General features: G+C 45.2%; 1 pseudogene; it reads left to right on the forward strand.

The window, feature by feature from the left end:
- Window positions 1-19,231: 19,231 nt before the first annotated feature.
- LOC118632365 lies at window positions 19,232-19,997 on the forward strand (annotated as a pseudogene).
- The last annotated feature ends 7,604 nt before the right edge of the window (window positions 19,998-27,601 follow it).

The following is a 27,601-nucleotide window of genomic DNA, read 5'->3' on the forward strand; positions in this document are numbered from 1 at the left end:
AAACAACAGTATGGTGATTACCAGAGGGAAAGGGGGTGGGGCAGGTAGGAAAGGGTCTGGGGGTGACAAATGGAGATGGGAGGAACCTTCACTTGGGGTGGTGAACACGTACTGTAATACACAGAGACAAAAATTTTCTTTCTTTCTTTTTTATAAGTGGGGATGAAATTGGTTATTAAAAAAAATTAAGTTGAGAGAGAGAGAGGACATCAATTTGTTGTTTTCCTTACTTTGCGTTCATTGGTAGTCTTCTATGTGCCCTGACCAGGGATCAAACCGGGAACCTCGGCTTATTGGCAGGATGCTCTAACCAACTGAGCTACCTACCCAGGGCTGGAGACAAACATTTCTTAAAAGACAAAAACTGCAGTAGGACTCTGAATAAAGATGTTGACAGAGTTAAATGACAATACTGCCTCCCCTTAATGATCAATTTAAAGTGAGATAGGATCTTCTTCCGGTCAAGATGGCGGGTAGGTAAACGCGGTATTGCGTCCTCCCTCAACCACATCAAGTTACAACTAAACTACAGAACAACCATCATTCAAAACCGCCTGAAATCAAGCTGAATGGAAGTCCTACAACTACGGAATTAAAGCAGCAGCCACATCCAGACTGGTAGGAGGGGCGGAGGGGCGGAGGCGCGAGGGGCTGGTCCCACACACACGTGTGGCGGATAAAAATCAGGAGGACACCTCGGCTGGGAAGGTCCTTCCTGAGGACTGAGGGGTCCTCGTCCCACACCAGGTGTCCCGCTCAGGGTTCCAGTGCCAGGAAGAGAATCCCCATAACTTCTGGCTGGAAAAACCAGCGGGAACTGAGGCTCAGGGAGGCTGAAGCGGCTGGAGCCCCAGGCAGCTCCTTAAAGGGCCCGTGCACGGACTTATCGGACTCTCTCCCTCTAAGCTCGGAGGGGAGGCAGCTCGAGGGGCACCAGAGACATACAGGGAAGAACTGAGCTGTTTGGCACTGGAGCGAGGGCTGGAGAGGGGGCTTTCTCCGGGACAAATGTGCTGTAAGAGGCCTTTGTTCCTTTGGTGAGCCCTTCCCTACGGCGACAGACAGCCGCCATATCTGGGACTCCAGCAACCTGGCTCACACTGGTAGCCCCGCCCTGCTGACTCCCTGAGGCCCCGCCCCACCCAACTTTCAGGCCCACCCAAGCTGTTGCCAGTTGCTTAACCATAGGTTTCGCCTATCTTGGATCCTGCTTCAGGTTTTCCTAAATTCTTTCAAACGAGCAGCATCTGGTCTCAGATAGCCCCATACCTCTCATTAAGTAATACATAGAAACAAACACAAGAAGGCAGTCAAAATGAGGAGACAAAGAAACAGGTCCCAAATGAAAGAACAGAAAAAATCTCCAGGAAAATAACTAAGCAAAATGGAGATAAGCAACCTAACAGATGCTGAGTTCAAAATACTGCTTATAAGGATCACAATGAACTAAGTGAGGGCCTCGAGAGCATTAAAAAGGACCAGTCAGAAATGAAGGAGGCACTAACTAAAATAAAGAATAATTTACAGAGATTCAATAGTAGAATAGGTAAAGCCAAGAAGCAAACCATCGATTTGGAATCTAAGGAAGCAAAAACACCCAATCAGAACAACAAAAAGAAAACAGAATCCAAAAAAAAAATGAGGAAAGTGTAAGAAGCCTCTGGGACAACTTCAAGCATGCCAACATTGGCATCTTGGGGATGCCAGAAGGAGAAGAGAGAGAACAAGAAATCGAAAACCTATTTGAAACAATAATAGCAGAAAACTTCCCTAACTTGGTGAAGGAAACAGACATACAAGTCTAGGAAGCACAGAGAGTCCCAAACAGGATGAACCCCAAGAGGCCCACACCAAGACACATCATCATCAAAATGCAAAAGGTTCAAAACAAAGAATCTTTTTTTTTTTTTTAAGAATTTTTTTATTATTATTATTATTATTATTTTTTTTTATCCTCACCCGAGGACACTTTTCCATTTTTTGTACAGACAGAGTGGGAGGGAGAGAGAGGAAGAGAGAGAGAGGGAAACATCGATGCGAAAGGGACACATCGAGTGGCTGCCACCCGCACGACCAACCAGGGCCGGGGACAAACTGCAACCAAGGTACATGCCCTTAGCGGGAACCGAACCCGGGTCTCTCCGGACCGCAGGCGGACTCTCTAACCGCTGAGCCAAACCGGCCAGGGCCAAAACAAAGAATCTTAAAATCAGCAAGAGAAAAGCAGATAGTTACCTACAAGGGAGTTCCCATAAGGCTGTCAGCTGATTTCTCAGAAGAAACTTTGCAGGCCAGAAGGGAGTGGCAAGAAATATTCAGAGTGATGAAAAGCAAGAACCTACAGCCAAGATTACTCTATCCTACAAAGCTGTCATTTAGAATCAAGGGCCATATAAAGACTTTCCCAGACAAGAAAAAGCTAAAGGAGTTCATCACCACCAAACCGTTATTATATGAAATGTTGAAGGGTCTTTTTGAAGAAAAAGATAAAATATATGAACAAACAAAATGGCAATGAATACATATCTATCGACAATGGAATCTACAAACAAAATGAACAGGCAGAACAGAAACATTCTCGTAGATACAGAGAACATTTTGTTGGTTGCCAAATGGGAGGGAAGTTGGGGGAATGGGTGAAAAAGGTGAAGGAATTAAGAAGAACAAATTGGTTGCTAGAGTGACAAACCTCAAAGAGAAGGGGGTTGGAGGGTGGGAAGAAATAAACCAAAGAACTTGTATGCATAACCAATGGACACAGACAACAGTGTGGGGAAAGGTGGGAGGGGGGCGAGAGTGGGGAGGAGGGGTCAATGGGGGGAAAACGAGGAACATCTGTAATTCATTCAACAATAAAGATTTAAAAAAATTAAAAATAAAGTGAGATAGGAAGCACTAGAGTACAATAAATATAATGCTTCTAAGGGAATCATCAGATCATCCTATTAAAACATTAGAGAAGATATGTCACCATTGAGGTGTTTGACAGTGTATTTGTGTAGCACAGCCGAGGGAGATGCACACATTCATCCGTGGTTATCATCAAGATGTAAATACAAATGCATCTGTATAATTCCTTCCTGGACCTTCCTTCTGCCCCTCTGTCGCCAACCCAGTGAACAAGTCCCAATACATATACTGCTCAAAAGTGGCTTAACAATTCCATGTCCAAGGTGCTTCTTTTCTATTAATTATAATAAAAAAGACCCCATTCGAGAGGAGGATTAACAGAGGTTCCTTTCTATTAACTAACAATAAAACATTTATAAAGGGGTTATTTTAGCACCTCTGCTTTAAATATACTATGGGCACTTAGAACCTGTTTTTTAATTTAATTTTTTTATTACTTTTATTTTCAGAACAAAGAGGCTATTAAGTAAGTTTCAAGGAAGGCGGGGTGGGATGGGATACAAAGCATGGTCCAAAGGTTATGCTAAATATAGAAACAGACCTACATGAAAGATACAGGAATATAATGTGCTAATTATATTACAAAACATTCACCTCATTTAGCAGTATTTTAACTCACAGTTCTCACACTTATAGTATTTGAAGCCCTGCCAATATGAGTAACTGTTAGCTTGTAAACTCTGAACATAATAATGTACAATTTAATAATATTTAGCCCGGCCGGTGTGGCTCAGTGGATTTAGTGTCATCCCATGGACTGAGAGGTCCCAGTTCGATTCCTGGTAGGGGCTGTGCAGGAGGCAGCCAATCAATATTTCCCTCTTACCTGGATATTTCAATCTCTCTCTCCCTTCTGCTCTCTTTAAAAAAAAAAATCAATAAAAACATTAAACAATTTAATAATATTTGGAACATGTGTCCAGCTCAAAGGCTGTTGCCCTAATCGTATGCATATTCCTGATAGATTTTTTTTCTTTATTTTTTCTATCACCATTTATTCCCCCTATACTCTCTTCCACCTCCACCCCCCACCCTACAATCACCACCACACTGCTGTTCATGTCTGTGAATAGAACTTGTTTTTTGAATAGACACCAATGTTAATGTACACATGGAACAGTTGTTAGACTGAATTTCTCTAAAACTCATGGGCATAGACCCATCCATACCCTCCCACTGTGACAGTCAGTATTTTGTTCCAAGATGAGGACAATTCATCCTCAAAAGATACTGATGCCCAGTGAATTAACAGGGAAAAAAAATACTAAAGTATGTTACTTTATATTTCCTTCTGTTAACACAGGCTGTGCATTTCTAAATATCTAACAAGACTAGGTTTCAGATAAAGACCTAAGCATGAGGATCGCGGTGGCACGGAACAAACTGCATACATGTCACGTGACACCGGCTGTGTCCTGGAATTGTCTTCAATTTTCTTTTTTTATCCTCACCCGAGGACATTTTTCCATTTTTTGTTTAGCTAGAGTGGGAGGGAGAGAGAGAGAGAGAAACAGAGAGAGAAACATCGACGTGAAAGGGACACATCAAGTGGCTGCCACCCACACGACCAACCAGGGCCGTGGACAAACTGTAACCCAGGTACATGCCCTTAGTGGGAACCGAACCCGGGTGTCTCTGGACCGCAGGCCTCCTTTCTAACCGCTGAGCCAAACTGGCCAGGGCAAGTAATTGTCTTCTAGATCGGACCTCCCGCCCAGAACCCTCCCCTGCTGTCTGCTGTCAACCAGTGGGCAACCAGAGGCACCTGCAATGCCCAGAGAGGATTTTAACAATTTCCACAAGTTGCTTTTTAGAAAACAGTCTTTCCTATGAATTTTAACACAAAATAGCTTACCAACTCTACTTTTGTCAAGCACTGGCAACCTCTTTAATACCTAGGAAGACTAGATGCTTTAAAATTAGGACACATGCCCTGGCCGGTTTGGCTCAGTGGTTAGAATGTTGGCCTGTGGACCAATGAGTCGCGGGTTCGGTTGCGGTCAAGGGCACGGACCTTGGTTGCGGTTTGGCCCTGGCCCTGGCCGGGGTCATGCGGGAGGCAACCAGTTGATGTGTCTCTCTCACGCTGATGTTTCTCTCCCCACCTCTATCTGAAGATAAATACAAAAATATCCTCAGGTGAAGATTAAAAAAACTAAAAATAAAATAAAATAAAATAAAATTAGGACACATTTGTCCATGATACACATTATATACACAGCAAAAAACAACAACAAAAACCAAAAAACCAAAAAACCTCAAACAAAATGCAGGCTCCGAGAGAGTGGGCAATCTCGCCTCACTGTAGACACATGGGCACAAGCCTTTGTACATCCCCTCATCCATCTTCCCCCCAACCAGGGCAATATGTCCTTTTAAAGAGGCCGCTTGGCCGCTCCATTTCTAAAAGGCAGTATTTTTTTAAAAATAGATTTTTAACAAAAAGACATTTATAAAACGTGTTACTTTACTACCTCTACTTGTAACATTTATCAGGTACTTTGGCACATTAAGAAAGATTAGATATCTCAAGAAAGTGCTTGCTGTGGTCAACTAAACACATATTAATGAAGAATAAAATGTGCACCTGGAATGATGGTTGTACTATGAAAACGTCTTCTAAATAGGACCGATCTGGCAGGGACCCCTCCTTCTGCATTCTGAATTTAGCGGTAGCCTGCATTTGGGGGCTTTCACACGTCCTTTAGGACTCATTCCTGAACCTTCGAGAGGTTCACGAAGTCGGATTAAGAATCCCTGAACTGCCCTGGCCGGTTTGGCTCAGCGGTTAGAGCGTCGGCCTGCGGTCTGGAGAGACGCGGGTTCGGTTCCCGCTAAGGGCACGTACCTTGGTTGCAGTTTGTCCCCGGCCCTGGTTGGTCGTGCGGGTGGCAGCCACTCGATGTGTCCCTTCACGTCGATGTTTCTCTCTCTCTCTCCCCTTTCCTCTCTCTCCCTCCCACTCTATCTGTACAAAAAATGGAAAAATATCCTCGGGTGAGGATAAAAAAAAAAAAAAGAATCTCTGAACTAACGGTGTGTATGTGCTTCTCACTGATCCCTCGATTGATTCACTGAAGGAGAGACAGCCTTTGGCTCATTCTTTTACTGCTTTCCAAGTGGGGCTCTGCCTTGGAGAAGTGCGTTCCCAGTTACTGACCTGTCGTTTCGCCCTGTGTCTCCTCCTGGGAGAGGAAAGCGTTCGACTCCCAAGGTTCCTGGCATATTTGAAAGAAGCCTCGGCCACAGCCAGCTTGCCTTTGGCAAGTCGTTCCTTCCCTTTCTGCCTCTGTCCTTTCCCATGGAACCTGCTCTTTCCATCTGTCTTTCAAATTCCGCTTTATGAATAGCAATTCAAGTTTTATTTTCTTCTTGAATGCACGCTCTCTGGAAAAGAGGCTTTTCACCAAGAATGTGGTATCGGGTTGCTATCTTGCCAGTGGGTTAAACAAAGATCTCCACGCCGGGTAAAATGTTTACGAGCCTGCTCACACAGGCCTGCCCTTCTCCAACTTGACTCAAACCAACAACACAGTATTGAAAATATAAGGGACGAAAAAAATTCTTCCCCAAGCAATTGAGAAATAACTTTGACATAATTTGATAAAATTACTTCTATTTTGCTTCCTTTTTTTTTCTTCCCTGGAATGCACTAATACAGATGCAAAGCAGGCCCTACATCTTCATATGTGGAAAGCATAAGTGAGTGCCTCTACCAGGTTACTTACCACCCACTGTTAAATAATCTGAAGTTTGAAAAACTCAGCTGATAACATGTAAGAGCGTAAATATCAATTGCCCCCTGTCTGCAGCGTGGTATAGAAGAAACTAGGAAGATCTTCGTTTTGCTTTCAACTTGTTCTTTAAGGGCATAGTGAATAGCTCCTCTTCTCTGGCTCCCTAATGCCACACAAAATCAACAGGAAAAGAAACCTGCACAGAATGAGCACCTTGACTGTCACAGAGACAGCCTGCAGGCTCGCTCCTGGAATGGTGGCTGCCTGACGGGCCGGACCGAGCAAAGGTCTCAGGCCGCAGTTCGCCTGATGCTCCTTCCTGTGCTCCTGCACCTGGCATCCCAGCAGAATCAAAGCCAGGGAGTGAAACCCTCTGTTTTCTTCTGCAGTTTTCTATTTTCTGTCTTCTACTGCCCCGCCACTTCCAAGAGAGTCAGAGCTCCGCACAAAGGTGGAGGAGAGGGCTGATCATCGACAAGCTTTGAAGGACATTCTCAAAGGCCCAGATTCCCTTTTGCTGACACGGCGGAAATTCCCAAAGCGTTGTTCCCCACAAGAGTCACACGTGTAGTTGTTAACTTTACAACACTTGTGAGCTCATTGAGAATTTAATCTTTCACCAAGCGTCTGAGTCGAGACTGCTTCGCCATCACCCACGTTTGCAGCACGCTGGCCTTCCGTTCTCCTCTTTATGTGAAGGCTCTGGACCTTCTCCAGGAAGTACATTTGATGTGAGGCCAAAGAGCAGAAATGCATTCAGGAGGATTTAAAACAGCAGAGGAAGGAGGTGTGCGCGGGAGGCTGTAGCTGCTGAAAGATGGTGACACGAGAGAGGACTGGTTGGAACGAACCAGGGAGGGCTTGAGCACTGGACTAGTGCAAAGCAGCTTCCCAGACAGGTACCAGCCTGTGGATTATGCTCCTCTGGGCAGCAGAGCAACACCTGTATTATGTTCTTTCTGTGCCAGTGGTTCTCACATAATAGACCACATATTAGAATTACCAGTGGAGCTGAAAATGTCCCACACCAGAATCTCTGGGGGATAGGGTTCATGTAACAGCAAATCTATTTCTAGTTGTCCAGGTAATTCCAATATGCCAGCAAGGTTGAGAACTACTGTTTGATGCAAATTTATAAATAATGCCCTGGCTGGTTTGGCTCAGCGGTTGGAGCATTGGCCTGCGGACCAGAGTCCCGGGTTTGGTTCCCGCTAGGGGCACGTACCAAAAAAAAGAAAAAAAAAATTAAATAGCTCTCATGTGTCAGGTATTGTGTCAGATGCTGTTAGGGACTGAATGTTTGTGCCCTCCCCCATCCCAAATTCATACGTTGAAATTCTACCCCCCAACGTGATGGTGTTAGGAAGTAGGGCCTGTGGGAGATGATAAGGTCGTGAGGGTGGAGCCTTCATGAATGGGATTAGCACCCTTATAAAAGAGACCCCAGAGAACTCCCTCATCCTTCCATCCTATGAGGACACAGCAAAAACGGTCATTTATGAACCAGAAAGTGTGTTCTCACCAGATACCGCATCGGCCGACACCTTCGTCTTGGGCACCCAGCCTCCAGGACCGTGAGAAATACACATTGTTGTTTAGGCCGCCAGGACTGTGAGAAATACACATTGTTGTGTCACAGCAGCCCAAAGAATCAGACCGACACAGAGCTTACCCAGATGCAGAAATTGTCCCAGTGCTTCAAGGGGACACAGTCTGGGGGCTACACAGTCAAAGATGGGAAGAGCCTTGTGCATTTGGTCACCAGCCCCCGCCTGTTTCTCAGATGCTGGGAGGACCTTCTCCAAACACGGTTGCTGTGTGCTCAGACTCGGTTAGAAACAAAACAACCAGGACTTTGGCCATTGTACGTTCCCCAGGGAATCTCGGTGCTTTTCCTCTTTCCTGCTCTGTGTGTGTTCATGCAGCTGTCCAGGTTTGTTAATAAGATCAACAACTGCCGCCCATCTCCGCAGCACGTAACTGAGATCGGCGTGGGCCCTGAGCAGGGATGACACACAGATTTGTGAAGCGCTGCATATTTTTGCTGGGGGACTGGATGAAAAAGGTGAAGGGATTGAGAAGCACACATTGGTGGTTACAGAAGAGTCGTGGGGATGTCAAGTGCAGCATCGGAAATACAGTCAATGATATTGTAATACCTATGTAGGGTGCCCGTTGGGTACTGGAAACATCAGGGGAACACTTTGTAAAGTACATGATTGTCTAACCACTACGCTGTACACCTGAAACTAATACAAAATAATGTTGATTATAAACTGCAATTGAAAAAAAAATTTAAATAAAGAATGAGTTTTAATATTAAAAAAATAATAATCAACAGCTGGGCAATGCTTTATGATTTTACAAAATACTTTCCTCTATGAGTGGTTCTCAACAAGGGGCTACCTCCCCTCGCCCCTCCAGGGCACATTTGGCATTGTCTGGAGTCAGTTTTGGTCATATCAGCTGGGGAGAGTGTTACTCTAATAGGGAGAGGCCGGGGATGCTGCTCAGTGCCCGGCAGTGCACAGGACAGTCCCGACAATGAAGGGCTATCTGGCCTTACTAAATGTCGGTAATGCCGAGGTTGAGAACCTGATACATAGGATCTCATTTAAACTTTTGCAATGACGACATGAGTTAGATATTGTTAAAATTCCTTTGCCAGTAAAAGATCCTGAGGGCGGGGGGTGATGAGTTACTCATTCAAGATCATAAATCACAAAGCCAGGCATCTCAAGCTAAGCCAGGTTTTTTTCTTTGTTTGTTCCCTACCTCCAGCTTTATTGAGATATAATCGACAAATAAAAATTGCACATAGCCCTGGCCGGTTTGGCTCGGTGGTTAGAGCATCGGCCTGTGGTCCAGAGAGACCCGGGTTCGGTTCCCGCTAAGGGCGCATACCTCGATTGCAGTTTGTCCCCGGCCCTGGTTGGTTGTGCGGGTGGCAGCCACTCGATGTGTCCCTTTCACATCCATGTTTCTGTCTCTCTCTTCCTCTCTCTCCCTCCCACTCTAGCTGAACATAAAATTGAAAAAATGTCCTCCGGTAAGGATAAAAAAAAAAAAATTTGCACATATTTAAGGTGTACCAGATGATGTTTGATATATGTATACATTGTGAAATGGTTACCTAAATCAAGCTGATCAACACACCTATCACCTCACATAGTTATCTTCTATATTTTTGTGATGAGATCATTTGAGATCTACTCTCTTAGCAAATTTCAAGTATATGATATTGTTAACTGTAGTCACCATGCTATACTTTAGATGTCCAGAAATTTTTCATCCTTCATAACTGAAACTCTGCATCTCTGCCCAACATCTCCCATTTCCTATTTCCCCCAGTCACTGGCAACCACCATCCTACTCTCTGCTTCTATGTGTTTGACCGTTTTGTATTCCACATGTGAGTGAGATCGTACAGTATTTGTCTTCCTGTGTCTGGTTTATTTCAACTAGCATAATGCCCTTCAGATTCATTCATGTTGTTGTAAGATTTCTTTCTTTTTTATGGCTAAATAATATTCCATTGTATGTACGTATATATATCCCATTTTCTTTCTCCATTTATCCATCAAGGGACACTTGGGTTGCTTCCATGTCTTGGCTATCGTGAGTAGTAACGCTGCAACGCACATGGGGCTGCAGGTTCTCTTTTCTCCACATCCCCACCAGCTCTTTTTATCTCTTGTGTTTTTTTTTTAAATCCTCATCCGAGGACATTTTTCCATTTTTTGTACAGATAGAGTGGGAGGGAGAGAGAGGAAGAGAGAGAGAGGGAAACATCGATGTGAAAGGGACACATCGAGTGGCCGCCACCCACACGACCAACCAGGGCCAGGGACAAACTGCAACCGAGGTACGTGCCCTTAGCGGGAACCGAACCCGGGCCTCTCCAGACCGCAGGCGGACGCTCTAACCGCTGAGCCAAACCGGCCAGGGCTTAGCTCTTGTTTATGATAAAAGCCACCTTGACAGGAGTGAAGTGATATCTCATTATATATATATTTCCAAGTGCAGAAAGGTGTAAATGTAATGATCCATTTGTGCAAATAAATCATTCCACATACATTTGCTGATATATGAACATACAATGCTTTCAGAAACAAACACAAATGAACTAAAATGTTTGAACACAAACTCTTCACATTGAAACATAGGACCAACCGTAAAGGTTTGATTTGTACTTTCCTGAGGATTAGTGATGTTGAGCAGCTTTTCATGGACCCATTGGCCATCTGTCCGCCATCTAAGCCTGTGTAACTGCAGGCTTCATGTAGACAGTGAGGAGAGGGCGGCCAGGCGATTCACCGTGTGCTTCTGCTTAGGTTAGACACCCTCCGCGAAGCAGGCAGTTTATGGAGTCACTTCAGTTGAACAAAATTATTTTCTTGACCTCATTGGATTCCTTGGTCTTAAAACATGTTATCAGGTTTGAGGCATGGAAAGTTTGGTTCTTGCACATTTTATTTGGCTCTTTTTATTTTTGTTTTAATTATAGTTGAGAGTATTTTGGCTAGCACAGAGAAAGCCAACTGCACTAATCTCTGACCCTGTCCTTGAAAATCCCATAGTAGGAGCCAAACTGTCTGAAAGCTCCATGTCTCATGCCTGCCACAGCCTAAGTGGAAGGCAGAGGTCCCTCCCCTGCACTCGGTGTGGGCGAGGCAGGCCTCTGATAGATTCCCCAGGGCCAGGTCTGTGACCACAGGCAACAAAGCCCACACTGGTCTGGGGTCAACAGGGATGAGGGCCAAATTCAGGTCACACAGCAAACCTGCCCTGCTGCTGGTTAGGTCCACGCTGTAAATCCAGAGTCTGGAACCCAGAAACCGTGCTCGCTGTATGACTCCAGAAGAGTCTCATCTCTCTAAACCACAGTTTTCCCAACTGTATAGGAGGAAGCTTTTCTAATCTGTTTGTGTAAGGCAGGACTCTGGAGAGAAACAGGGCCAATATGAATATATACATCTACATCTAGATATATATACATATGTAAATATATACGAATTGTGAGAAATATACACTATTTATAAGAAATATTTTATATGCATGTTAGTTATAAGGTTTTGCTCATGCCAATTAGGAAGGCATGACCCAGCCTGGCCTGACAATTAAATGACCTGAAATTCTCACTAAACTGTAACTTCTGTTCTCAGGGAGGCCTCCCCAGCTTGAGAAATAAGATCAACTCAAAGGATGTGGTTGCTTTCCATTGTACTGAGGATGCATCAAAGAAGGAAATGGGCTTAGACTAGATTTCAGGGACGATAAAGCCAACTCTGATTACTCACAGAATGTATGTAAGGGTGTAGGCTTTGGACTTAGACAGCCCGAGTTCAAGTCCTGACGCTACCTCTCACCAACTGGATAGCCTTAGGGAGTTACTCAAACTTTGTGAGAGTACATTTTCCCTTCCATAAACCTGGAATACATATATTACAAGATTATATGAAGATTAAATTATATTACATATATAAAGCACTTTAGCATTGTGTCAAGAGTCCAACACTATGGGTTTACAAGATGTAAGAGCTCAGCAAAGGGTAGTTATTTTTAATGTTTGTGTATATACACTTAGAGACACTTAAATAACTTAAGTACTCAGTCTGAATGCTTCTAAAGCATTCACAAATATAGAGAAATGTGATAACTTGAATCACTTTCTAGTTAGCATAACTAGCATCATGTTTTGCTCTAATTGCAATATGGCTAAACAGCAATTTTAAATGTTTGACAATTACTAACATTTGAGGAACCAAGTTGATTTGAAAGTGATTTTGGAAAGAGACTATATTCATAAGTGTAAAATTGCTAGAGATGTATTTATTTTTTTATTTAAATTTTTTATTTATTTCTCACCCGAGGATATCTTTCCATTTATCATTCGATAGAGTGGGAGGAAGGGAGAGAGAGAGCGACAGAGAGAAACAGTGATGTGACAGAGCCACATAGATTGGTTGCCTCCTGCACAACCTGACCAGGGCCAGGGATGAACTGCAACCAAGGTACATGCCCTTGACTGGAATCGAACCTGTGACTTTTTGGTCCATAGGCCAATGCTCTAACTGCTGAGCCAAACTGGCCAGGGCGTTAGAAATGTATTTAAACTAAGACACCAAATCATTTCAGTCAACTTTTATTTATTTATTAATATTTTTTCTTCATTGATTTTAGAGAGAGAGGAAGGGAGAGGGAGAGGGAGATAGAAACATCAATCAGAGAGAAAATCAACTTGCTGCTCCCTGTATGCCCCTCACTGGGAATTTGGCCCACAACCTGGGCATGTGCCCTGACTGGGAATCGAACCGGCGACCTCTTGGTAGATGGGTTGATGCTCAACCACTGAACCACACCGACTGGGCCATTTCAGCCAACTTTTAAAACCACGCCTGTAAGGCTCTGGATGGGGTTAACAACAAGCAAGATTAAAAACAAAAAAAATCTGTGCTGGCTCAGTGGTTAGAGCATTGGCCTGCAGACCAAAGAGTTTCAGGTTCAATTCTGGCAAAGGGCACGTACCTTGGTTGCGATTTGTCCCCGGCCCTGGTCGGGGTTGTGCGGGAGGCAACCAGTCAATGTGTGCCTCTCACGTCGATGTTTCTCTCTCTCTCTCCCTTCCTCCCTCCCTCCCATGTTGTCTGAAGATAAATGGAAAAATATCCTCGGGTGAGGTTTAAAAAAATAAAATAAAAATAAAAAAATCACACGTGGTTCTACCTCAACTAGTAGTTTAAGTCTGGTGGTAGAAACAGGCATGTGAACAGCTGATTCTGTCATGAGCCGGAATGACAGCAGTGCTGAAGGGAAGCCTAAGTCGCATGCTCACGTTACACCAGCTGAGTGTAACACGATGGGTATGAGGTGGAGAGCATAGTCATGTGCTCTGGCTGCCATAAAACATATCATAGACTAGATGGCTTAAACAACAGACATTTATTTTCTCACATTCTGGAGGCTGGAAGTCTGAGATCAGGGTCCCAGCATGGTTGGTTCCAGAGAGAGCTCTCTTCCTGGTTTATAGGTAGATGGCCGTCTCCTAACTGCGTCCTCATGTAGCCTTCCCTTAGTGCACTCAAGAGAGAGAGAGAGAGAGAGAGAGATCAAGCTCTCTGGTGTCTCTTCTTACAAGGAAGCCACTAGTTCCAACCCTGCCCTCATGACCAAGTCACCTCCCAAAGGCCCACTTCCAAATATCATCACATTGAGGACAAGGGCTTCAACAAATGAAATTTAGGAGGATACAGCATGCAGGCCACAACAGATGGCATGGCATATGCAAACACCAAGAGGAGAAGCTCAACCATCATTTTATTTAAAAAAGTTTTTTTTTTTAACTCATCTTTATTGTTGAATGTATTACAGATGTTTCTCCCTTTTTTCCCCATTGCCCCCTCCTCTCCATTCCCGCTCCCTCCTGCCTTCCCCACACTCTTGTCGGTGTCCATTGGTTATGCATAGATGCATAGAAGTTCTTTGGTTTATCTCATCCCACCCTCCCTCCCCCTTTCTCCTTGAGGTTCATCAGTCTAACAACCAATTTGTACTTCTAAATTTCTTCATCTTTTCTTTTTTTTTCAGTCTTTTTTTTTTTTTTATCCTCACCCCAGGACATTTTTTTTTTCCATTTTTTGTTCAAGTAGAGTGGGAGGGAGAGTGAAAGGAACACATTGAGTGGCTGCCACAACCCACCAGGGCCAGGGACAAACTGCAACCGAGGTATGTGCCCTTAGCAGGAACCGAACCCGGGTCTCTCTGGACCGCAGGCCGATGCTCTAACTGCTGAGCCAAACCGGCCAGGGTATAGTTCCTTCATCTTTTCTACCCACCTTCCCAGCCCTCACCCATCTGGCAAGCAACAAAATGTTCTCTGTATCTATGAATCTGTTTCTGTTCTGCTTGCTCATTTTGTTTGTGGATTTAATTGTTGATAGATATGTATTAATTGCCATTTTATTTTTCATATTTTTGTTCTTCTTCACCTTCAAGAAGACCCTTCAACATTTCATATAATACTGGTTTGGTGGTGATGAATTCCTTTAGCTTTTTCTTGTCTGGGAAACTCTGATATGTCCATCGATTCTAAATGACAGCTTTGCAGGATAGAGTAATCTTGGTTGTAGGTCATTGCTTTTCATCACCTTGAATATCTCTTGCCACTCCTTCCTGGCCTGCAAAGTTTCTTTTGAGAAATCAGCTGACAGTCTTATGGCAGCTCCTTTGTAGGTAACGGACTGCTTTTCTCTTGATGCTTTTAAGATTATCTCTTTGTATTTAATCTTAACCTTTGGCATTTTGATGATGATGTGTCTTGGTGTGGACCTCTTTGGGTTCAACTTGTTTGGGACTCTCTGTGTTTCCTGAACTTGTATGTCTGTTTCCTTCACCAAGTTAGGGAAGTTTTCTGTCATTATTGTTTCAAATAGTTTTTCAATTTTCTGCTCTCTCTCTTCTCCTTCAGGCACCCCTATGATGCGAATGTTGGCACGCTTGAAGTTGTCCCAGAGGTTCCTTACACTATCCTCATTTTTTTTTTTATTCTTTTTTCTTTTGCTGTTCTAGTTGGGTGTTTTCTTCTTCCTTATATTCCAAATCAATGGTTTGCTTCTTGGCTTTACCTACTCTACTATTGATTCTCTGTAAGTTATTCTATTTATTTTTTTATTTTTTATTTTTTTATCCTCACCCGAGGGCATTTTTCCATTTTTTGTTCAGACAGAGCAGGAGAGAGAGGAAGAAAGAGAGAGAGAGAGAGAGAGAGAGAGAGAGAGAGAGAGAGAGAGAACTATCGATGTGAAAGGGACACATTGAGTGGCTGCCACCCATACTACCCAACCAGGGCCGGGGACAAACTGCAACTGAGGTACATGCTCTTAGTGGGAACTGAACCTGGGTTTCTCTGGACCGCAGGCTGATGCTCTAACTGCTGAGCCAAACCGGACAGGGCTGTAAATTATTCTTTATTGCAGTTAGTGCATCCTTAATTTCTGACTGGCCCCTTTTTATGTTGTTGGTGTTCTCCCTAAGTTCCTCGGAGGTCTCCTTAAGTTCCTTGAAGGTCTCACTAAGTCCCTTGGATGTCTCACCAAGTTCCCTGAGCAACCTTATAACCTGTGTTCTGAACTCTGCATCTGTTAGATTGCTTATCTCCATTGTGTTTAGTTCTTTTCCTGGTATTTTGTTCTTTTCTTTCATTTGGGACATGTTTCTTTGTCTCCTTATTTGGCTGCTTTCCTGTGATTATTTCTATGTATTAGGTAGAGCTGCTATGCCTCCTAGGCTTCGTAGGGTGGGCTACTGTTGTAGGTGTCCTGTAAGATCCAGTGGCACAGTCTCCCTGATCACCCCAGCTGGGCCCTCACGGTACACCCCTAGTGTGGACTGTACACCCTTCTCTTGTAATTGAGTCTTGATTGCTGTTGGCACATCAGTGGGAGGGGTTTACTCAGGCTGGTCAGCTGCAAATACTGGCTGTGCCCACTAGCCACTACCTTGGAGGATCAGCTGTGTAGGGGCCCACCACACAGAGCAAGACTTACTTCAGCAGGGCTCTGGTACCTGCTGAGTCCTCTCATTGAGTGTCACTTGTGGAGGTGGTTGGGTGGTGGTGTTTTGATGTGGTCTGAAGCTGTCCACCAGGTGTGCTGGCTCTGGGGCAAGGTCAGCCACTGCCTGGTGTTCTACCCAGGGCCACCAGGCATAAGCTACAAAGCAGTCTGCAGATGGCTGCTTCTTGTTCTGGGCTTGGAGGTGTCCAGGAAAAGCCAAGTTGTGAACCAAGGCTGGATGCTTCTAGTGCCAGGCCTGGGGCCACTTAACCAGAGGTATGGGCTCACTGAGACTGGTTTCTCTCGAGCCCCGGCTCCGTACCGTCCTTGTGGGCTGCTGGGTCGCACAGGGCCCTATGGAGCCCCTGGTCCTGCCGCTGGTGGCTGGGGAGTGCTGCTGCCCAATGGGGCTCAGCTCCTGCTCAGTTTTGCTGTAGTTATTGGGGATGGGTCTCAGCTGCTGGTCTGTGCTTCTGTTGCCTGGGGATGGATGTCTGCTCCCCAGCCTTTGTTGCTGGGGGTATATCTCGACTCTGATCGGGCTGCTACTATGGGGGATGGTGCTGGGCTCCCGGCCATTTGTGGTTTTTGCAACCAGTACCTTGACAGCTCTACTACTGTGCATTGGTCGGTGTTGACACAGGGTGTCCACTGGCCCGATTGTGCTTGGTGCCAGATGCTGCTTGTTTGAGAGATTTTAGGAAACTCTGAAGCAGGATCCAAGACAGGCCAATCCTATGGTAAAGCCTTTGGAAACAGCTTGGGTGGGCCCGAAAGTTGGGTGGGGCGGGGCCTCAGGGAATCACCAGGGCGGGGCCAACAGTGTGAGCCTGGTTGCTGGAGTCCCAGATATGGCAGCTGTCTCCCTGCTTTGTGGGGGAAGGGCTCACCAAAGGAAAAACAGCCTCCACCAGCACATCTGTCCAGGAGAAAGCTGCCCCTCCAGCCCTCGTCTAGAAGCCAAACAGCTCAGTTCTTTCCTGTTCACTGGTGCCCCTCAAGCTGCCTCCCCTTGGAGCTCAGAGGGAGCGGGTCTGAGTAAGTCTGTGCAGGCCCTTTAAGAGGAACCGCTGGGGCTTCTGCAGCCGCCTCAGCCTCCCTCAGCCTCAGTTCCCGCTGGTTTTCCAGCCAGAAGTTATGGGGACTTTTCTCCCTGGCACTGGGACCCTGAGTTGGGCACTTGGTGTGGGACGGGGACCCCTCACTACTCAGGGAGGACCTTCCCAGCCGAGGTGTCCCTCATGATTTTTACCCGACACACGTGGGTGTGGGACCAGCCCATCACTCTGCCCTCCTATCAGTCTCAATGCAGCTGCTTCTTTAATTTCATAGATGTAGGACTTCCATTCAGCTTGATTTCAGGCGGTTCTGAATGATGGTTGTGTTGTAATTTTGATGTGGTTGTGGGAGGACGCGATACTGCGTTTACCTACCTGTCATCTTCAGATCCATGTTTTTTTCTTTATTGATTTTAGAGAGAGAGGAGGGGAGACAGAGAGATAGAAACATCGATGAGAGATAGTGGGGAGTGTGAAGGAGTGTGTGTAGGGGGGTGAGAGGGTGCGAGGTGGAGGGGTTGGGGGTGGGGAAGACTTTCCTGAGTATATGATATTTAAACAGAGCTAGAGGAGAGCAGAAAAAATTCAGTTCCAGACATAGGAGAAGCTGTGTGAGGGTGATGAAAGAGGAACAAGCCTGTGTCCTTGAGTGACAGGAAGACCAGTGAGGCTGGGACAGGGTGAGGAAGGAGGGGCTGAGTAAAATGGGGCAAAGTGGGAAAGGCCAGGGCAGACAGGCAAAATTTGAACATCTGTTTAGTGCTTATCAGGTGTAAGGATAGGTCATCAAAGGACTTTAAGGAAAGGCATAATCCAACGAATGTTTTTAAGTTTGTTATGGTTCCTCAAAAAAGTAAACAGGGAATTATCACTGATCCAGCAATTCTACTCCTGGATATATACCCCAAAAATTAAAGCAAGGACTCAAACAGGTATTTGTACACCCATGTTCATAGCAGCATTATTCTCAATAAGCAAAAGGTAGAAACAACCCACATGTTTATGAACAGATGAAAAAATAAACAAACTGTGGTATGTAAGTACAATGCACTATTATTGAGCCTTTAAAAAAAAAAAGAAATTCTGGCATGTACTATAACATGGATGAATCTTGAAAACATTGTGCTAAATAAACCAAGCCAGATATGAGGACAAACACTGTATGATTACACTTATATGAGGTTTCTAGAGTAGTCAGAGTCATAGAAACAGAAAGTAGAATGGTGGTTACCAGTGGCTGGGGGTGGGTGGGTAGGGAGAATGGGGTGTTACTATTATTTAACAGGTATAGAGTTTCAGCTGGGAAAGATAAAAAAGTTCTGAAGATGGATGGTGGTGATGGTTATACAACAATGTACTTATGCCGCTGAACTGTTCACTTAAAAATGATTAGAATGGTAAGTTTTTGTTACATATATTTTACCACAAAAATGTTTATTATAGTTGCTGCATGGGGAGTTGGGGGTCGGCGGGAGAGACCAACCCCCAAGCTCCTTCGTAGCCCTGGAAAGAGAGCAGGGTGGCTTGGATCAGGATGGAGCAGTGGAGACAGGAAGTGGATGGATTCTGAATTCATTTTCAAGCTTGTCACCAGTGGACTAGGTGATGTACTAGACGGGGGTGGTGGTGAGCGAGATGGGGAGGGAAGTGTCAGGGATGGTGCCACCCTGGTGTCTGGTATAAGCAATGAGAGATTTAAAATATCATATTGAAATGGCAAACACTGAAGGAGGTACATACTGCAAGTGGAGGGAGGTGGGGAGTTGGGAGGTTCAAATGGTCGGGTTTAGATACACTATGTTTGAGATGACTCTGAAAGATCCCGGTGCAGCTGCCAAATAGGGATGGCATATGCAGGTCTGGAGCTCAGAAGGCTGTAACAGGTAGGAACTGGGAGATGACAGAAGGTAGATACTATTGAAAACCATAGGATCAGATGAAATTGCCTAAGCCAAGAGTGTAGACCATTGAGATGAAAATAAGGTCCAAGAAATGCAATGAGACAGTCTTTGTGGAGAGTTGCCATGGTTTCTGGCTTCAACAGTGCTTGAATGGAACCCGCTGCTTGACCCCCATCCCAGCCAGTCGCCCAGATCCAGCCTTGTGCCACCTCTTCACAGCACGCCAGGACAGGCCCAAGCCCCCCACCCCCAGCACCGTGCAGCTGCCCCTCCTGGTTGCCCACCGTGATGAACACATCACTTCGCAGGTGCGTCAGAACTACCACCAGGACTTGGAGGCCTCCATCAACCACCAGATCAACCTGGAGCTGTATGCTTCCTACGTCTACCTGTCCCTGTCTTACTACTTTGACCCCGATGTGGCTTTGAAGAATTTTGCCAAATATTTTCTTCACCAATCTATGAGGAGAAGGAACATACTGAGAAACTGATGAAGCTGAAGAACCAATGAGGTGGCTGAATCTTCCTTCAGAGTATCAAGAAACCAGACCGTGACGACTGGGAGAACTGGCTGAATGCAATGGAGTGTGCGTTACACTTGGAAAAAGTGTGAATCAGTCACTACTAGACTTGCACAAACTGGTCACTGATAAAATGACCCTCATTTGTGTGACTTCATTGAGACTCACTATCTGCATGAGCAGTTGAAATTCATCAGAGAATTGGGTGATCACGTAACCAACTTGTGCAGGTTGGGGGCCCCTGAAACTGGCATGACCGTGTTATCTTTTTGACAAGCACACCCTGGGAGACAGTGACGAGAGAGCTAAGCCTTAGGCTGGCTTCCTAAAGCCACAGGGATGACTTCCCTGGTCACCAAAGCAGTATGTGCATGTTGGAGTTACCTTTACCTTTTCTATAACTTGTACCAAATCATCCACTTATGTCTTTTATTTGTACCATTCCTTCAAATAAAATAATTTGGTACCAAAGAAAGAAAAGAAGAAAAATGCAATGAGCCTACATCAGATCTGACAGGTTGACCTTGAATTCCAGTGAATCAGCTTGCTTTTCTCTTTAAGAGATGTGAGCACTTGAATGAGAATCACCAGTGCCTAGATTAAAAATAAAGAATGGAATCACGTGCACAGGGAAGACTCTGAAGCCTGGTAGTGCCTGCCAGTCACATGGGCCCTCGATTCTCTCAGTTGCAAAATGGAGACTATGGGCTGTCTGGGTGACTGGAGAAGAGTCAAGGCTGGAGCCCAAGTGGGTTCCAAGTACCATGTCTCTTCCTGTTCTAATCTACTCATGTTTGAATGCCCCCCCGCCGGTTGAACTAGTCTGGCTCAAGCTTTGATAATAGCAGGAAAAAGAGTGAACTAACCCAGATGGCAAACACTCTCATCTTTAAGTGAGATGCAATATCAGTTTCATACTATAATGGTCATAAAAATGTCAGCTGCTTTACCATGCACTTCCAGTTAATGGGAATTTCTTCTCTCTCTCTCTCTCTCTCTCTCTCTCTCTCTCTCTCTCTCTCTCTCTCTCTCCAGACTGTTATGGAGCATACAATTACTTTGCATTTCCTAGACATGTATCAGTGAGGAGCTAGTTAGGGAATAATCATGCTTTTTCTGAGTATGTAAGAACTTTCTAACAGCAACTGTTACTAAAATTCGGTGTTTCAGTTGGGGAGAATTCACCACTCACAAACATGGACTAGGAAAGGGCTGTGATAATCCACGTGGGCGTCTAAGCGGAGGAGTGGGTGTCAGGGTGCCGGCGGCACACCAGGTGCAGAGGGGTCAGCGGCAGGTGGCGGTGAGGCTCGGGAAGTGGTGGACGTGCACAGGCTGTGAAGCCCAGGGATTCAGGCCAGGATTTGAAGCTTGGTTTCCGTGCAGGCTGGAGGGCAGAGAAGGTCCTAGTTCCCGAGACCGGAAGAATGGAGGAGGAAGAAGGGGACGGGCACTGTGGGTGCGGAGGCAGACAGATGGAGGTGGAAGAACCAACAGGCTATGGGGGTCCCTGGAACTAAGCTAAGGGCACTGGGAGTTCAGATGCAAGGAGGTGCAGATACTGGGGTGCTGCATCCTGAGAGCCTCCTGGCGTGAGAAACGGTGAGACAGTGGACTGTCCCTGTGCAGGCCCCTACCACTCTGCGTCCTGCCGGTCCCTGGATCTATAGTTCGAGTGTAGGCAGGACCAGGGTTGAGTGAGGAGAACAGGGTCCACCTGGAGGAGCCAAGAAACGGGGTGTGCGCGTGCGCGTTGCTTCCAGTGCTATACCGACGTCTGGCCTTTCCGCTGGCGCTGGAGGCAGGAGGTGAATCCTGTGGCGTGTTGGTGCCAGTCTGGTTCATGATAACACGACTCTGCGACTCTGCGGAGAGCTTTCTGCAGGCAAGGTGACCGCGGCCTGAAATGTGAAAGAGCCGCACCTCTCGGGCATGGAGGAGGCCCCTGGGTCAGCCGAGCAGGCTCTTCGCTCTGTTCTGGTCCAGCCTGGGGCCATCAGGTCCGTGTTGGGCTCCAGGCCACCGGGGAGGAGGAGGACTGCAGCAGTGGAGTTTGGTCCTTTACTTTTTGATAAACGAAGAACATAGGCGGTGAGTCTGGATGGCTGCTGGGCCAGGTTGTGTCGGCTTTATCGCATGATCCCCTGGCTAAACAAGGAGGGGAATGACGGCAGAGTGTGTGTGTGTGTGTGTGTGTGTGTGTGTGTGTGTGTCTAAACAAGGAGGGGAGCCCTGGCCAGTTTGGTTCAGCGGTTGAGCGTCGGCCTGCAGACCAGAGTGTCCCGGGTTTGGTTCCCGCTAGGGGCATGTACCACCAAAAACAAACAAACAAACAAACAAACAAACAAACAAACAAACAGGGAGGGGAATGACGGCAGTGTGTGTGTGTGTGTGTGTGTGTGTGTGGTGATGGCGGGGGTGGTGCTTTTCTTACTCATTCGTGGTAACATTGTGTTTTCCTCCTGATTACAAAAGGACATAAAGGGATGCCACGTTCTGAGATCGATAGAAATGCCGGCCCGAACCAAGATGGAAGATTGCTCTTGCCCTTTCCTTGCCATGGCTCCCAGCTCCCATTCCAAGCGTTTGTCCCCAGGAGACTAGTAAGACAAGCTGAGAGAGTTACAAGGCGATGCCTCATTCCGGTAAAGCGGAGCTTCCCTGACTCTAAAGACAAGATTTAGAAACAGAACCTTGCCAGAGGGCTGTCTCCAAGGAGCTAGGAAAGCATCTAAATACCAGAGAGGAGAAAAAGTACAGTGAAAGTGGGTGGAGCACGTTGGTGCCTCCAAGCCCCTCTCTGTCTTGTTCATCACCATGTGACCCTGTGAAATTGCAGATCAAGAGCTTTGTCCCAAATCATTTAGATTCAAATCCCAGAAGTGGAATTGCTGATAAAAACGAAATCAGTCAACTTTGGTTTAACCATAAATATAAGGAGAGACTGGGGGACAGGAAGAAGACTAGGGGAGGACAGGCCTGTGCAAGCAGTATAATGACATGAAGGCTAATTGATAACTATTCATGAAGTGGCTATATTCCTTTATTTTCAGGAACCAATGGCTCTGTGCAAAAATAATCTAATGTATCTCTATGACCGCCCCATTGAATTTAAAAAAAAAAAAAAAATGGCTTTTTCATACATAGTGGCTAAATGAGATTGGATAAATACACTTGACCACACTGTGAAATTGGATTGCAAAGACAGGGATAAAAACTAGCTCCTCCTCTTGTATCCTCTGAGTATTATTTCCCCAAACAGAATTGAAATGTAGACAGGGAAGGATTTGATTAAAAATAATGAGAAAAGTTATTAGTGGAATTCTGGTAAAGAAAGAAATGATCCAGTTGGAGCTGAAGATTACTAATACTTCACAGTGTGAAACGTTGAGAACTATTTATTTTTTTTATTTGAGTAATTGGATGATTTACCCCAGGGAGAGTTTCTGAAAAATAAACTCACTTCTCTTCAAAAAATATTTGAATGTCTATCTATTTATCTACTTATTGGGTGTTTCAGGCACTGTGATTACACTTTTTATATATAATCCACACAAGAACCCTGTGAGGTAAGTATTTTGTCTCCATTCCACAAATTAAGAAATGAGGTTAAAAATAGTTAAATAATGTGCCTAAGGCCAAAGAGCTAAATGCAGAATAAGATGGATGTGTCTGTCTGGTTTCAGAGCACCCTACACACTGAACCACTTTTCTAGGTTGGCTTGCAGTGGCTTGTATGTCTGCATGACAAGCAGACAGAGAATTCATCGCAGCTAACACACACTGATTGCACAGACACAAAGCTGATTTTATTCAAACCTTTATTTGATGGCCTTCAGTACAAGACTTTGTGCACAACCTATCTTATTTACCCTGCCCTCTAAAACTGTCCTGAAAAAAGCCAGTATAAATGTGTGATGTTAAAAGTCATCAGAGGCCTTGGCTGGTTTGTCTCAGCAGTGGAGTGTCAATGAGTCACGGATTCGATTCTAGCCAAGACACTACTCTTCTTTGTGCAATGGAAAAAAACAATTTTATGTCCACACAAAAATTGTACACAAATGTTCATAGGAATATCCAGGTTCATCCCCGGCCCTGGTCGAGGTTGTGCGGGAGGCAACCAGTCGATGTGTCCCTCTCATGTCAATGTTTCTCTCTCTTTCCTTTCCTTCATCTATCCCCTTCCCACTCTATCTGCAGATAAATAGAAAAATATCCTTGGATAGAAAAAAAAGTCATCAGATGTCCTGGCCAGTTTGGCTCAGCAGTTGGAGCGTCGGCCTGTGGACCAGAGAGTCCCGGGTTCGGTTCCCTCTAGGAACCGAACCCCCCCCCCCCCCCCCAAAAAAAGGTCATCAGAGAAGTTGGATAAGAGGAAATTTTGGTGGCAGAAACCAATAAAATGAAAATCTCCATGGTCATTAGAAATGGAACCCCACTAGAGTATGACTTATTCTATCAATTGAGATATAGCTATCTTTCAAAACATGTCTTCTGCAGATATAACAGGTGAACCCCTGTCTTAGATACCAGTCCTTTGACAGATATCTGAATTATAAATTGGTTCAACTTCATAGGTTAGTATGTACTCTTGGCCTTCACAGGATGTGGTATTTTGGTGTTGATGTTCACATCAACTCGAAGGTCCATAATACATAGTTATTTAAATTTTGTGGAGGCACAATGTACAGGCTTTGTCCTGCAGTGCTTGCTCTGTCCAACCAATGTCTTGGATCGCTGCACATTTAGCTAGTGACAGTGCGAGGGGACCAGCAAACTAATGCTTTCCAGGTGATAAGATTCTTCTTTTTTGTTAGAAATACATCTAGCAATTTGGTATGGGAGAAAATAGTAATGGAGGTTGAAAAGACAACTTGTGGAATGAGGATATTTCTAGAACTGTGACTCAGTGGACATCTGATTGTAGAGAAAGTCAGGAACTTGTAGAAACATTTCGATTCAATAATTTGGAACTCCCTGGAAGTCTGGGATACATTCTTCACCTGTGTGTGAGGCATGTTGCACTCTGATGCGGGAACAAGATAATTTGGGACTGTTATAAAAATGACGAAACACTCTGATAAAAGGGAAGTTTACATGAATGTCTAAACATTACCACATTCCTTATGACAATTTAGTGTTGTAATTTCTGACTTTTTTTTTTTTTGTTCCTTGTAATGAGCCATCATATAAATACCCTCCTGCATATTTGTTGCTTCTGTTGGGGGAAGAAGTGTTCGTTTTACCTGAGAGAAATGACATGAATCGGGGCCAGATACCACCCACGGAAATAGACAAGTTCCCTCCAATAGGCGCCTGCCTCCTTTTGGCCACCAGGTCAGGGAGACCGCTCACTTGTTTCTGGTATCAGACAGCACAGCTGCGTTTTACACAGCTGGATGGAGACTCAAATCAAGAGAAAAAGTTGGGGAGATTTGAACTACATCTGAAAATCAGCGAGAAAGAACCAACTTGCTTCGAAATGAAATGGCCATTTCTCTCAGTCGGCTCCTTCTGCTCAGATCTCTCACCCAGTCATACAGTGTTCCTTGACACGGGGGCTTCCCTCAGGTGGAATGACGAGGAGACTCAGACTTGGACATGCCCAGGTGGCTGGGAGAGGGCTTCACCCCTGGATGCCAGTTTGCCTTCACGTGGAAGGTGCTTGGGGCACCATCTATCACTGTTAATCCTTGCCAGTCATCCTCTGGCATGGCCAAGGACCACTAGCCCCTTTCAATTTGATGGCTTCACATCTTTTTTTTTTTTAATCCTCACCCGAGGATATTTTTACATTTTTTGTACAGATAGAGTGGGAGGGAGAGAGAGGAAGGGAGAGAGAGAGAGAAACATCGACGTGAAGGGACACATCGAGTGGCTGCCACCCGCACGACCAACCAGGGCCGGGGACAAACTGCAACCGAGGTACATGCCCTCAGGGGAAACCGAACCCGGGTCTCTCTGGACCGCAGGCCGATGCTCTAACCGCTGAGCCAAACTGGCCAGGGCCACATCTTTTTTTAAAATCCTCATCTGAGGATATGTATTTATTGATTTTAGAGAGAAAGAGAAGGGGGGGGAGAGAGAGAGAGAGAGAGAGAGAGAAGGAAACACTGATGTGAGAGAGATACATCAATCAGTTGCCTCCTGTATGCGCCCCCACCAGGGATCAAACCCAAACCCTAGGTATGTAAGAGTGGAATCCACAACCTTTTGGCGAATGGGGGATGATTCTCCAACCACCGAGCCACCCAGCCAGGGCCACACCTTTATTAAGAAAAAAAGCGGGGGCAAGAATTGTCAAGCCAGCCTGGAGCACCGGGCTGCCTTCTTTTTCTCCCCACTTCCAAGTTTCTGTGCTCCGTTTGAAATTCGGCTTTCTTCCATTTTCTTCCAAAATGAATGACAGAGAGAGAAAAACGCAAAAGCCACCCAGGGTTGAAAAGTGGTAGCTTCTTACAGCTGACTTCCTGCCTTTGCCGAGAAGGCAGTTCAGTGTGTCCTCAACTCACCCTTGCCGGCCAAGCTCTATGCAAATGAGAAGCTGTTTCCACGTCTGCCCATCTGAAGCCCTTAATTGAAAAAGAAAGAAGGAAAAGAAAAAAAAAAAACCCACGTCACCACCAAAAAACCCCACGAGCAATTAATTCCAGTAGGTTGCAGCAGAGCGGGGCTCTCGGTGGGGGCACATCCTGTTTGCCATTTAAGCTGTCAACCCCCATGCCAGTAACCTCGCTGATGACCCATACTCAGTTGAGAAAGAAATCAGGGGTGACAAAGAATTCAAAATATTTGCCGGACAATTTTCCTAACCTTTGGTCACTTGGAATGCTTTTTTTTTTTTTTTAAGGCTAATTTGCTTTGATGGGAAAACAGGAAAAACAAACCTACATCTTAAATGACGCCTGAAAATCTATTTTAGAGCCTGGCTTGAGGTCAGCTGATTTGGGTTTTGATCTCACAAGAACCATCTTTGCTTCTTAAAGGCTATTTAGTGTGGTGGGACCGCTGCCAGGCAGCAGGGGCCTGTCACACGGAGAATCCCCTGTGCTGCACTTTCCTAACCTCCAATACCCAGGTTTGACTTGAAGAGTCCCCACCTAAGCAAACCTGATGATTCTGTTGCCACCCAGTTCCGTGTCTTGTCCTCAGGCCAAGTAAGACATTAAAAATTCAGCCAGAAAGATTTTGTTTGGCTGTGAGCAGAATGTATTAAACAGACTGAACTTCAATGGAGGGAGGACCATAAAATTAATTTATCTTTCGTTTCTGCCATCACAGATGACATCTTTTTTTTTTTTTTTTATCCTCACCTGAGGACATTTTTCTATTTTTTGTTCAGGTAGAGTGGGAGGGTGAGAGAGGAACAGTGAGAGAGAGAGAAACATTGATATGAAAGGAACACATCGAGTGGCTGCCACCCACACGACCGACCAGGGCCAGGGACAAACTGCAACCTCAGATGACATCTTAAACAGATTCCTTCATGCATCCCTTTCCTGTCTCTTTCAGCCCTAAGAATATCTCTTTTTAGATAATTAAGGGTCACTTTCAAGGTTCACTAATGCAGTGCAGTATAAGCAAGGCGTCAACTGCACGCCCAACCAAAGCTCCTCCAGTAATTCAGCAGGCGCGCGTCAGGTGACGATGGTGAGACGACTGATTGGTGGAAGTGAAAGAAACTATTAGTACCTCTATTCATTTATATTTTTCATTCTCTTATATTTTTCCTTTGGTCCGAATTCTAAAATATACCTAAATTTTGGTTCAGTAGGACATTTTCAATTTGTACATAAATATACATATACTTGGGGTGGGGGATAAAATAAATGTTTGAAGTACTCTGCAAAAGAGGAGTGATTGAAGGGGAGTGAGACTAAATTCAGAAAGATCAGCTAGGAGGCAATGCGGTAATCCAGG

Source organism: Molossus molossus, unplaced genomic scaffold (genome assembly GCF_014108415.1).
Source record: "Molossus molossus isolate mMolMol1 unplaced genomic scaffold, mMolMol1.p scaffold_m16_p_1, whole genome shotgun sequence".
Lineage (NCBI taxonomy): Eukaryota > Metazoa > Chordata > Mammalia > Chiroptera > Molossidae > Molossus > Molossus molossus.